Source organism: Euprymna scolopes, chromosome 27 (assembly GCF_053919585.1).
Source record: "Euprymna scolopes isolate OS-2025 chromosome 27, ASM5391958v1, whole genome shotgun sequence".
NCBI lineage: Eukaryota > Metazoa > Mollusca > Cephalopoda > Sepiida > Sepiolidae > Euprymna > Euprymna scolopes.
Genome location: NC_136508.1, coordinates 114,375,820 through 114,388,963, shown reverse-complemented (window position 1 = coordinate 114,388,963; position 13,144 = coordinate 114,375,820). Strand labels below are relative to the sequence as shown.

Sequence of the window (13,144 nt, the reverse complement as noted above, 5' to 3'; positions counted from 1 at the left end):
GTATATTGATAATATTAATTTATAATAAAGTTATATTGATAATATTAATTTATAATAAAGTTATATTGATAATATTATTTATAATAAAGTTATATTGATAATATTAATTTATAATAAAGATATATTGATAATATTAATTTATAATAAAGTTATATTGATAATATTAATTTATAATAAAGTTATATTGATAATATTATTTATAATAAAGTTATATTGATAATATTAATTTATAATAAAGTTATATTGATAATATTAATTTATAATAAAGTTATATTGATAATATTAATTTAAAATAAAGTTATATTGATAATATTAATTCATAATAAAGTTATATTGATAATATTAATTTATAATAAAGTTATATTGATAATATTAATTCATAATAAAGTTATATTGATAATATTATTTATAATAAAGTTATATTGATAATATTATTTATAATAAAGTAATATTGATAATATTTATTTATAATAAAGTTATATTGATAATATTTATTTATAATAAAGTTATATTGATAATATTAATTTATAATAAAGTTATATTGATAATATTATTTATAATAAAGTTATATTGATAATATTTATTTATAATAAAGTTATATTGATAATATTTATTTATGATAAAGTTATATTGATAATATTAATTTATAATAAAGTTATATTGATAATATTAATTCATAATAAAGTTATATTGATAATATTATTTATAATAAAGTTATATTGATAATATTATTTATAATAAAGTTATATTGATAATATTTATTTATAATAAAGTTATATTGATAATATTTATTTATAATAAAGTTATATTGATAATATTAATTTCTAATAAAGTTATATTGATAATATTAATTTATAATAAAGTTATATTGATAATATTATTTATAATAAAGTTACATCGTTTTTCATATAGGGGGTCTGATTCTGTGGTGACTTTTGGTAGTGACTAGTGATATATAAGATAAAGAAAAATTATACTTTATATTAAATAAATTATAAAGAAAATCTGTTTCGCAGGCAATTAAATACACTTGCTGTGGTATAATTACAATAAATCCTGGGAAATTTTATAAACAAAAAAAGAACATTTTTGTTGATTTTGCGTTTTCTCATGTTGCTCTATGGTTAATATTCTCTTCAATTCAATTGTAAATTTATTTAAAAATTAACATTTTTTTTTCTTAAAAAATAAGAAATCATACATTACGTTATCATATAGTGACAATTAAATAGTAAATTTATTTTAATATTATCATAGAAAATAGGTCGGACATTTTGTAACAGGACTTATGCCCCACACTGTATATCGAAAGAAGAAACTTTCAGTAGCTGTAGGCGACAGCTAGACGAATTCCTCACGATTAAACGTTGATTACATTTACATGCAAATTAGATACAATCAGAACGTTGGAATTGAAGCGGATAATAAACTGGTCGAAAGAAATGGCGTATTTCTTGGTATTGCAGAGATTAAGGGTGATTAAGCGGAGGGAGTATAGACCTACGAGTGAGAGGTACTTGGAAGAAGTAGGGAAGGATTTCTGATTTTTATTGTATTATCGGGGTAAGCGCGTACGCAGACCCCACACTTAGAAATAGCACGTTCGAGTCGTCCACATTTGGGACGATCGCAAAGGTCAACCCAACCGCAATGCAATGGATGGGCCTCGCTCTGGGGAGCGACCTCAATGATCACTGTTACCCCTACGTAATTTAAGGATATTTATTTGCTCCCCCACCGAGCAAATTAGGCACAAGGCCGATTTTTAAAGTGAGGAGTGAAGGGGAAATGAGGACCAACTCCCCGGGGAGTAGGGGAGCTGGATAGTGACAATTCATATGAAGGGTTGCCCCTACATTGACCAAGGTCTTATATGTGGGGTTGCCCGCACATATGGTCTTTGCTGGTCTTTGCTTGACACCCAGGCCCCGAAGGACCGGAGGCAGATAAGTATAATTCTTGTTTTTATATCACACTTCTATACTTAGAACTAACAAACATTAATAAAAAACTAAAATACCTTCATAAGATTCTCACCAATATCAGTATATCACAACTTTTTCATTCACTAATAACAATAATCCATAACAAATGATTTATTTTACTTTAATTTAAACTTACCAACATTTTTACAAAATACCTCAATTCTTATCGGAACTTACATTTCATTGTAATATTCAATGTCAAGGTCGTTTACATGTGAACAACATAAATTCATAATCTTTTCAATGAGAACAAATACAAACGAATGAAAACGTTTAGAATTCAAACCAAAGCACTAAACTAAAAAGATATTTATGTAATTAAATCAAACAGTTTTGTATTTCATTAATTGGCTTTCCGAAAAAAAAGTAACTTAATTTGATCAAGTACTTTTTTTCCAGAGGCAAATCAAATTTGAATGAAATCGATCTATCCTAACCATTTGGCTATTTAGGGACAGAAACGCAAAAAATTATTACCAAAGGACAAAATAAAAAAAAGATTTAAAAAAAAGACACAAAAACTTTGTAAAATAAGTGAAAAAAATTATCTAAGTATTTTTTCTGCTCATGTTTTGTTATGGCGAGATGAGCAATTCACCGCTGGAACTTTTTATCGAAAGAACGTTATCACCGGTCACCGGTTGTGAGAGTCTTCCCTGGGCGGGAACACTTAAAAACGTAACATGCAGTCTCTGTAAATATTCTCAATAAACTTCTCTATTTCTTTATTACTTCAGAACCTCTTTATCCATTTATTTCCCTGGTGGAATACCTTTCTTGAATGTCCTTTTATTACGGCCATCCACCGCAGGATATATCAACTGGCGACGAAGATGAGATACGAACTGTAAATTCATCTAAAAAAAAAAAAGAAAAACACGTGGTAACCGAGAACATTCTGAAAATTGTTGTTCACAAAGTTCACTTTTAATTGAAGAAAAAGCTTCTTAGAAAGCGAAAGACTGGTGTCTGCCACATATTTACGCAAGTAAAAAATAATTTTTATATTATTGACGAGTTAAACTCCGTTTTTCTCTTTTTAAACTCCCAAAGAGTTGACTTTATATAACGTGTGTGTGTGTGTGTGTGTGTGTGTGTGTGTGTGTGTGTGTGTGTGTGTGTGTGTGTGTGTGTGTGTAAATTGTGACTTTCTTCATGATTAACGGACGTGTTTTTTGTATTTGGTTAATACGATAAAAAACCAACAAATGAACAATACTGAGGAATCTGTGTTTATTTGATAAAGAAAATGTTTAAAAGAAGTTTACGTGTGTCTGCTGAAGTAGACGAAAAAAGAGTCTCTTGAAATTTTGTCAAGTGTTATTTTAACGGTGATTTTTTTTTTCGGAACTTTCCTATGTGTTAACAATTTTCTGTGAAAATAAGCATCTTGTTTTTTAACAATATTTTTTTCTCTGTGGTATACGTTAACTTGCTATTGATACATTTAAACAAAAATGACATCGGAACAAATAGCGACGTTGGCGAAAACGTTTACTGAGAGTTTAATCGCTCAACAAAAAGCCCAAATGGATTTTCAAAAACAAATGCTAATTCAACAAGAACGTTTCGAAACTCTTGTAATACAACAAACGACGGATAATCGCTTATTTTGTAAAATGATTTTGTCAGAAAAATCTAAGGAGGGTGCATCCAGATTTTTTTCGGCTGAGGGTATAGCGAACTCGCTTTCAGAGTTTAAATATGACCGAGACAAAGGTGACACTTTCCAGCCTATTATCGTAGGTTTGAAACGATATTTACAAAAGGATGCGAGAAGTGGTCGGATGAGGAAAAAAAACACTATTACGCCAAAAAATGGGTACAGAAGAAAATACTAAATTCACGAATTTGATATTGCCTAAAAAACCGGAAGAGATCTCTTTTTCAGAAACGGTGAAAATTTTGTGTGTTGTATTCGATGGAAGAGATAGTCTTTTTCATACACGGTATAGGTGTTTAAATATGTCAAAAGACGCAACTGATGACATTGTCACATATGCGAGCAAAGTCAACGCCCAGTATGAACTGTTTAAATTAAAGAATTTATCAGTGTACATGTTTAAGTGCTACATATCTGTCCAGGGACTGATAGCACCGAAGGACAAGGATTTAAGGTCAAGGATATCATCAATCACGGAACTAGACCCGGAAATGAACTTGCAAAAAGTGACAGAAGAATGTAAAGAATTGATAAATGTAAAAAGGGACACTACGAGGATAGAGGGAAAAGTCACATCCCAAGTTCAGGTAGTAAAACAGAAGACATTTCCAAAAGACAAAGAGAAAAGTTTTGAATGTTGGAGTTGTGCGGGTCCGCACTTAAGAAAAAACTGCCCTTATTAAGACCAACGTTGTACCAAATGTGGCCTAGTGGGACACCTGGCATCCCACTGCCGAACTAAGCAAGACGAAAGACGGAAATGGAAGCCAAAAGTAAATGTGGTCTTGTCCAAAGAAGAAATAAAACAAGGAGGGAAACGGAAATTCGTTCACACACAAATAAACGGTCACTCAGTGAAGCTACTTTTAGACACAGGTAGCGACATATCAATAATCGACGAAGTGACCTGGAAGAGAATTGGTGGTCCAAAACTGAGAAAAACACAAAAAATTGCAAAAGGTGTTTCCGGAGAGCGATTAAAATTCATGGGAGATTTAATTGCAGTGTTTCTCTTGGATCGAAAACTTTTTCCTCAACCCTTTCAGTTGTTCCAGGAATAAATTCTTGCCTTTTTGGAATTGATTGGATTGTTTTGTTTGATTTATGGGAGCTATCCATAAATTCATTTTGCAATAATGTAAGAGCGTTGGAAAAGAAAAATTCCAAACAAAATGACCATTTTCTGGCAGTGTTAAAAAGTGAATTCCCCAAAGTTTTTTCAGAGGGATTAGGAGTGTGCACCAAAACTGAAGTAAATTTTGAATTAAAACAGAATGTGAAACCTGTTTTTAGACCAAAAAGAAATGTGCCTTTTTCTTAAAAAGAAGATACGGAAATTGAACTAAAAAGACTACAGAAGAATGGTGTAGTCGAAAAAGTTGACAATTCGGAGTGGGCGAGACCCACTATGTATGCAAAAAGGAAAATAAGAAGATTCGGGTATGTGCCGATTTTTCTACAGGCCTTAATGACTGTCTGATGGATCATAGTTATCCACTTCCATCTCCTAAAGACATTTTTACAAAGCTGAATGGAGGTAGAATTTTCTCCAAAATCGACTTATCGGAAGCTTACCTTCAGGTAAAAGTCAGTGAAGAATGTTTTAAGTATTTGTGTATCAATACACATCTAAGACTTTTCCGACTAAAAAGACATCCTTTTGGATTAAAAGTGGCCCCAGCACTATTTCAGCAAATAATGGATACGATGCTTGCTGATTTAGATGTTGCAATCTCATATTTGGATGACATCCTTGTCAAAAGTAAAAATGTACAGGAACATAAGGAACACATCAGAGCAGTTTTCCACAGAATTGAGGAATTTGGTTTCAAGTTAAGTGCCGAAAAATGTGAATTCTTTTTAAAACAGATAAAATATCTTGGTCAAATTATCGACAGCCAAGTCAGAAGACCGAATCCTCAGAGAACAGAAGCAATCGAGAGGATGCCAGCACCCAATAGTGTTGCCCAGTTACACTCTTTTGGGGGTTTAGCTCAATATTATACTATTTATATTCCAAACATGCATAAGTTGAGAGTACCATTGAATGATTTGTTAAAAAAAGGACAAAAGTGGATTTGGCCAAAAGAATGCCAAAATGCGTTTGAAGATATTAAGAAATGCCTGCTATCAGATTTAGCTCTAGCACATTTTGATCCACAGAAAGAATTGATTGTTGCATCAGATGCAAGTGACTACGGAGTAGGAGCAGTTCTTCTCCATAAACTTGAAGATGGATCAACAAAGCCAATAGCCCATGCATCCAGATCACTTTTGTCGGCTGAAAGAAACTATTCTCAAATTGAAAAAGAAAGCTTGGCGATTATTTATGCCATTAAAAAATTCCATAGATTTATTCATGGAATGATGTTTACTTTGCAAATCGACCACAAACATTTATTGACTATTTTCGGTTCTAAAAAAGGCATACTTACGCACACTGCAACTAGACTCCAACGATAGAGCATAATTCTACTAAATTATGGCTTTAAAATGGAGTACATTTCATCCAAAATATCGGACATGCAGATGGACTGTCCAGGCTCATCCAAAAGTGCGCTGAACCTTTGGAAGACACAGTAATAGCTGCATTGACAGAGGAAAAAGAACTTTCCGGATTACTGTGTAACACAATCAGAGAGTTAGCAGTTACTCTAGACGAAATAAATAAGACAGCAGAAAAGGATGATTATATTGTGAAAATGAAAAAGTTGCTGCAACTAAACTGAAAATCAAAGAAAGACCCTAAAATTTTACCATTTTCCATTTGTACTCAAACCTTATGTACGCAGACAGAGTCGTCATACCGACTACGCTTCAGAGAAGAATTTTAAAAGTGGTCATCCATGCATGTCGAGAATGAAAGCTTTAATGCGTGGATATACGTATTGGCCTAGGATGGACCATGACATTGAAAAACTCGTAAGAGAGTGTCAAGGGTGTCAGCTAGCAGCAAAGGCACCACCTGTGCAGATACAACCGTGGCCAAAGACTGATACACCGTGGACTCGGTTACATATCGATTATGCAGGTCCTTTAAATGGATATTATTTCTTAGTGGTCGTCGACAGTTTCACAAAATGGCCAGAAGTGTTTAAATACAAACACCCTACTTCGATGAGTACAGTAGATGCACCTCAGTCGTTTTGGAGTGTCTAAAACTATTGACAGCGACAACGGCACCCAATTTACCAGCAAAGAATTTCAAGAATTTTGCAAGGCTCTAGCCATTGAACATTTAACAATGGCAATATACCATCCAATGTCAAATGGCCTAGCAGAGAGGTTCGTCGATACATTCAAAAGAGCCTTGAAGAAAAACCAAGGCATGGACACTGACGAGAAGAGTCTTGAACAATTTTTATCGGTGTACAGGATAACTCCGAACCCAAACACTGATATCAGTTCGTCACCAGCCGAACTGATGTTTGCACGGAAAATCAGATCTGTATTTGACAGAATTTTACCAAGTGCAATCAGAGTAACAACAACAAAAGAAAATTTTCCAACAAGGTTTTACAAACCTGGTGACAGAATATTCTTCCTGAATTACAGGAGTGGAAACAATTTTTGGGAGGAGGGGATTATTATGAAAAGAATCGGACACATGCTATATTCTGTAAGAAGTAATAAATTCGACTGTCGCAGGCATATAAATCAGCTAAAACCTCGACACACTGATGACTACAAACAGGCAGAAGAAAATGACCTGCCATTAGAGGTTTTGTATGATTCTTTTTATATTCCCCAATCCTTAACAGAACTTACACCAGATTTGAGAGTTCCAGCTTCTCCACCAACTCCACCCACTCAAACGATATTGAGGAGAAAAAGTACAAGGGTGAAAAGAAAAGTTAACCGGCTGAGCTCCAAGCCAAAAATCAAACGATATTAAGCCAAATTCTCTTGGGAGAAATTGTCTTGGGGGAGGTGTTATGGTGAGATGAGCAATTCACCGCCGGAACTTTTTATCGAAAGAACGTTATCACCGGTCACCGGTTGTGAGAGCCTTCCCTGGGCGGGAACACTTAAAAACACGTAACATATTCTCAATAGACTTCTCTATTTCTTTATTACTTCAGAACCTCTTTATCCATTTATTTCCCTTGTGGAATACCTTTTCTTGAATATCCTTTTATTACGGCCACCCACCGCAGGATATATTATGTTTTAAAATACACTCGTCAAATTTTGACAAACTGTAATTGAAGTTATCTCCCTCTGGTGCTCCCTTCTCCTAAGTGAAAAAAGATGGCCGGTACCCGATCGATCTCATTAAAATTTGATTTTCCTCGGTAAAAAAATTTTAAAAAACTGCTTGATCACATTTAGTGATTATGTTTGCATGAAAACTTTATTCCATAACGAGTACGCAAAATATTTTTTTTCAATATTTTCATTTGTTGATGTATTGATTAAACAGTACAAGTACCCATTAATTATATCAAATCACGGATGAAATAAAAATAAATAAAAATTTACGATCTGAAGGGTTATTTTCCCTTACATGAGAAGTAATTTAAAAAATGCCAATAGACGCTATATTTTCTTTTTTATATGATATCCTCATGAAATAGTTGTTGTCGTCGTCGTCGTCGTCGTCGTCGTCGTCGTCGTCGTCGTCGTCGTCGTCGTCGAGGTTATCGATAATATAGCATAGTTACTGGCTTTGGTAGGACGGTTATTTTAGGCAAATCACGCTGATAATTAATGTAAATGATATAAAATATGTTTTTAAAAGTTGTATTTGTGACGACAGAAGGAAAACAGGTATATAAACATCGTGCACACATATTAATATAATTTATTATTTTTAATGTAATGTGAAAAATAAACATTTTTATTCTGATAATTTACTAATGCCCTCTCAAAAATAAATAAAAATAATCAAATTTTCATGTGTAATTATTTTATTCGCTAGATTCATGTATTTTGTAAAAATAAATTTTATTCCCTTTTATTTTTTAGAAACAAATATTTTCCCGGTACGCCACTCACATGCTTTTAAAAAATTTAGTTTCCATTTAAGAATTAAAAATCAAATTTATATCCATTGCACGAGTTGAAATTTAAAAAAAGACGTACTTTTGGAATTTTAACAAAAACATAACAAAACTAACAACAATGTTTTTTTCACATGTAATTTTATGTTTATTCGTTTGACAAAACTGTAAAAATAAACTTTTTTTCTATATTTTTGATTTTGCTACATCACTTAATACATAACATTTTGTGTACCAAAAGAATTAGCGGGAGAATAGCAACTACTAGATACATCAACACTATTTTGTAAATAAAATATCAAAGAAAATGAAAGCTTGGGAAAATAGCAAGCACAATTGTAAATAAAATATAAAAAAACATGATTAAATGAGAAAAAAGGTTTATACAATTATAATTTTACAAGAATATTAAAGTAATTCTCAGTTAAGAAATGTTCGTTTAGAAAAGTTCGCGTTTTACTAGAGAATGTTTAATAAGCCTAAACAATGGCGAGAGATTGTGGTGTGTCGCCGTGTGTACATATTTCAGTGTGTTTATATATACCGTGTGTAAAGATATGTGTGTGTGTTTATACCGTGTGTCATATATCTGTGTGTATATACCGCGTGTACATATATCAGTGTGTGTGTGTGCAAACCGTGTGTACATATATCAATGTGTGTATACCGTGTATACATATATTATCGCGTGTGTATATACCGTGTGTACATATATGAGTGTGTATATATACCGTGTGTACATATGCCGTGTATACATATATCAATGTGTGTGTATATATACAGTGTGTACATATACAGTGTGTGTGTAAATACTGTGTGTACATATATCAGTGTGTGTATATACCGTGTGTACATATATCAGTGTATGTGTGTGTATACAGTGTGTACATATATCAGTGTGTGTGTATATACCGTGCGTACATGTATCAGTGCATGTGTATACACACACATATCATTGTGTGTATGTGTATACATACCGTGTGTATATATATCAGCGTGTATGTATATACCGTGTGTATATCTCAGAGTGTATATCGGGATGAAAGATAACGGTGATACATTTATAACGGGAATTCCATTTATATTCTGGGAGACACATTTATAACGGGTGCTGGAAAACATTAAAACTGAGGGAGAATTTACAAAATTAAAAAGTAATTTTTAATTAAAATTTTAAATTCTAATTTTGATTTTGTAGCTTTGTAAATTTGGATTTGAATTGTATTTTTATATTTTACAATTTATTTCAATTTAAAACCATTAGAAAAAAAGGAATACAATAATATTGAGGTTAATATAGTAGAAATATCCCTTAGGCTAGATTTAAATGCATTTCTATATAATTAAATTAAAATTTGATTGGACATTGAGAAAAAATTTTAATTTAAAAATTAATATTAGAATTCATATTAAAGGCATTTTTTAAAACAAAACATGGAATTGTACTTTAAATTGAATAAAATTGCCGCATCCAAGAAATATGGGGAGGGTTATTTCACGAAACGAAAGTTAAACGTGAACTCCTTATGTACATATGTGTTTCTACTTCTGGTTATAAAAGAGATGAAGAGATCTTGATACGCGTATCTTGAACGGTCCCTAATTCTCAGGTTTGAAACCGACGGTACTGCTAAATTATCTCATCTGAACAAACTGTAAACACACACACAATATATATATATATATATATATATATATATATATATATATATATATATATATATATATATATATATATATATATATATATAAGCACTGGATTTTTGGAAAATCTACAACAGCGTAGTTAATAATGGACAGTCAACTATTCCCCCACTAACAAACAATCATGAGATTGCTTGCACGGCAACTGACAAGGCTAATCTGCTTGCCAGTCGGTTTGCCTCAAACTCCACACTGAACTCGGTACACCACTCCGTGATTTTCCTCTGCGAACAGACGCCACACTAGACGATTTGAAAATCACCCCTTCTCAGGTACATGCTATTATAAAACACCTAGACACCTCAAAAGCATGTAGACCAGATCTCATCCAGGCTGTGCTATTAAAAAAATGCTCTGTCGAGGTTGCTCCAGTTCTCTCCAAACTTTACAATAAATGCCTTAACGAATCTTGTTTTCCCGACTGCTGGAAAACCGCCTCTGTGGTACCAGTCTTCAAGAATTCTGGTGAAAGAATTGACCCACTAAATTATCGCCCCATTAGCCTCCTCCCGCTTTTCGCTAAAATATTTGAGCCCTTAGTTAATCAAGCCCTAGTCCAGCACGTAACAGCTGCTAAACTCCTGACTGACAAACACTATGGATTCAGGCAAGCCCGTTCAACAGCAGATATCTTAACTGTAGTTTCTGAACGTATATACCGTTCATTGGATAAAACAGGGGAGGGTAGAGCGGTGGCCCTTGATATATCTAAGGCTTTTGACAGGGTATGGCACGATGGTCTTCTAAGGAAAATTAGATCATATGGAATCACTGAAAGAATTCATAATGTAATTAAATCCTTCTTAAGTAATAGAAAAATCAAAGTTTTCCTCGACGGTCGTACATCCAAACAATATGGCATAAATGCGGGAGTACCTCAGGGGTCTATCCTTGGACCTCTATCATTCCTGATATTCATAAACGACCTCCCTGATAAAATTGTTTCGGAGATGGGTATATTTGCCAATGACACCACTCTCTATAACAGATATGAGGGGAAAACAAATGAACACATATCCAAGGAAATGGCAGAAACACTAGAGGATAGCTTCCAATCCGTAGTGGAATGGGGACAAAAATGGTTGGTCACATTCAATGCTGCTAAGACTAAGCTTGTTTCCTTCAATAACTACAAGAAACCTTCTCTACCACCAATAGCAATGGCCAAGACCACATTGCCTGAAAGTACTTCTTTTAAACTCCTCGGCCTAACGTTTACAGGGAATATGAACTGGAATAGATACATTGAGAGCATTGCCAAGGCTGCTGCAAGGAAGGTTGGATCCCTCTACCGTGCTAGAAAACTACTTACGCCTGCCAGTATCCTATACCTCTATAAGGCAACCATTCGCCCATGTATGGAGTACTGTTGTCACATCTGGGCTGGTGCATCTGCTGCTTGTCTCTCGCTCCTGGACAGGGTTCAAAAGAGAGTCGCCAACCTGATAGGTCCTGAACTGTCATCTAGGCTTCAACCTCTGTCCCATCGACGAGATGTTGCATCCCTCTATCTGTTCTACAAATACTTTAATGGTGAATGCTCTGACGAACTGCAAACACTTGTACCTCCCCGACGTGACTACCCCCGACAAACCCGACAAGCTACTAAATCTCATCCCTTTACAGTAGAGATCCCTAGGTGCAAGAAAGCCTTTTACTCCAATAATTTCTTCCCCAGAACTGCGGGTCTTTGGAACTCCCTTCCGGGATTCTGCTTTCCCAACTGCAATGATATGCAGAAGTTCAAGTGTAATGTGAACAAACATCTTTCTACTCTTCTCCCTTCATAATGACCCCGCTAATTAAGTCCCTAATAGTAGCCCCCTGCTTCAAAGTGGCACTGTGCCTTGCTTGGGGTGAAAATTGAATAATATATATATATATATATATATATATATATATATATATATATATATATATATATATATATATATATATATATATATTAAAATGTTTAAATTCAACGTTATTTCACGTGGTTAATGCTAGCTGAATGGATACGGTCTTTGCTAATCGAGCCAGAGATGTCTCGCATTGCCGAGTTCGAATCGTTCGACTGGTGTTAATCGCGACACCATGTACTGAAGATCCCCGAAAGGATGAAACACTAGTGTCTGTAGGTATTTAATTATTATAGTAAGAAAATTATATATATATATATATATATATATATATATATATATATATATATATATATATATATACACACACACACACACACACACACACACAGAACAATTCATTTAACCCCGAATTAATGTAATGTTTACCAGTGAAGGGACACAACACCCAGAAGAGTTTCCTTTCCCTGGCAATATATATATATATATATATATATATATATATATATATATATATATATATATATATATATATATATATATATATATATATATATATATATGGTGCAAGCAAATTACACAGCGATCTGAATGTTGTTAAGTATCGATTGGTGTTCTGTTATATTTTTTCTCACATTCATATGTGCGAGGCAAGGCATTTTACAACATTGCGTTACTTCTCTATCAAAGGAGGTAATACATGGGAGGGCGCAACAAAAGATGACACGTAAAGCCAGAATAGTGATATGGCTGAAATGCTCAAACAAACTAGAAACAGGTACTACACTTTCATCGTTAGTCGTTTGATGCTGATTGCACGTAAAACATCAGGTTTAAGTCTGGAATTATAAGTTAAGGTCATCGTAAAGTTAACGGAATCGAATCTGATAAAAATACGCAATTTTCATAATGTAATCATGTGATTATTGTTTTGTTTCTTGTTGGTTC

At 33.3% G+C, this 13,144-nt stretch overlaps 1 non-coding gene across 1 annotated transcript; it reads right to left on the bottom strand.

Annotated features, from left to right (window-relative positions):
* Window positions 1-1,558: 1,558 nt before the first annotated feature.
* Window positions 1,559-1,720, bottom strand: LOC145249115 (U1 spliceosomal RNA). The gene has a single exon (XR_013863493.1). It is a non-coding gene; the product is annotated as a U1 spliceosomal RNA (small nuclear RNA).
* Window positions 1,721-13,144: the final 11,424 nt, after the last annotated feature.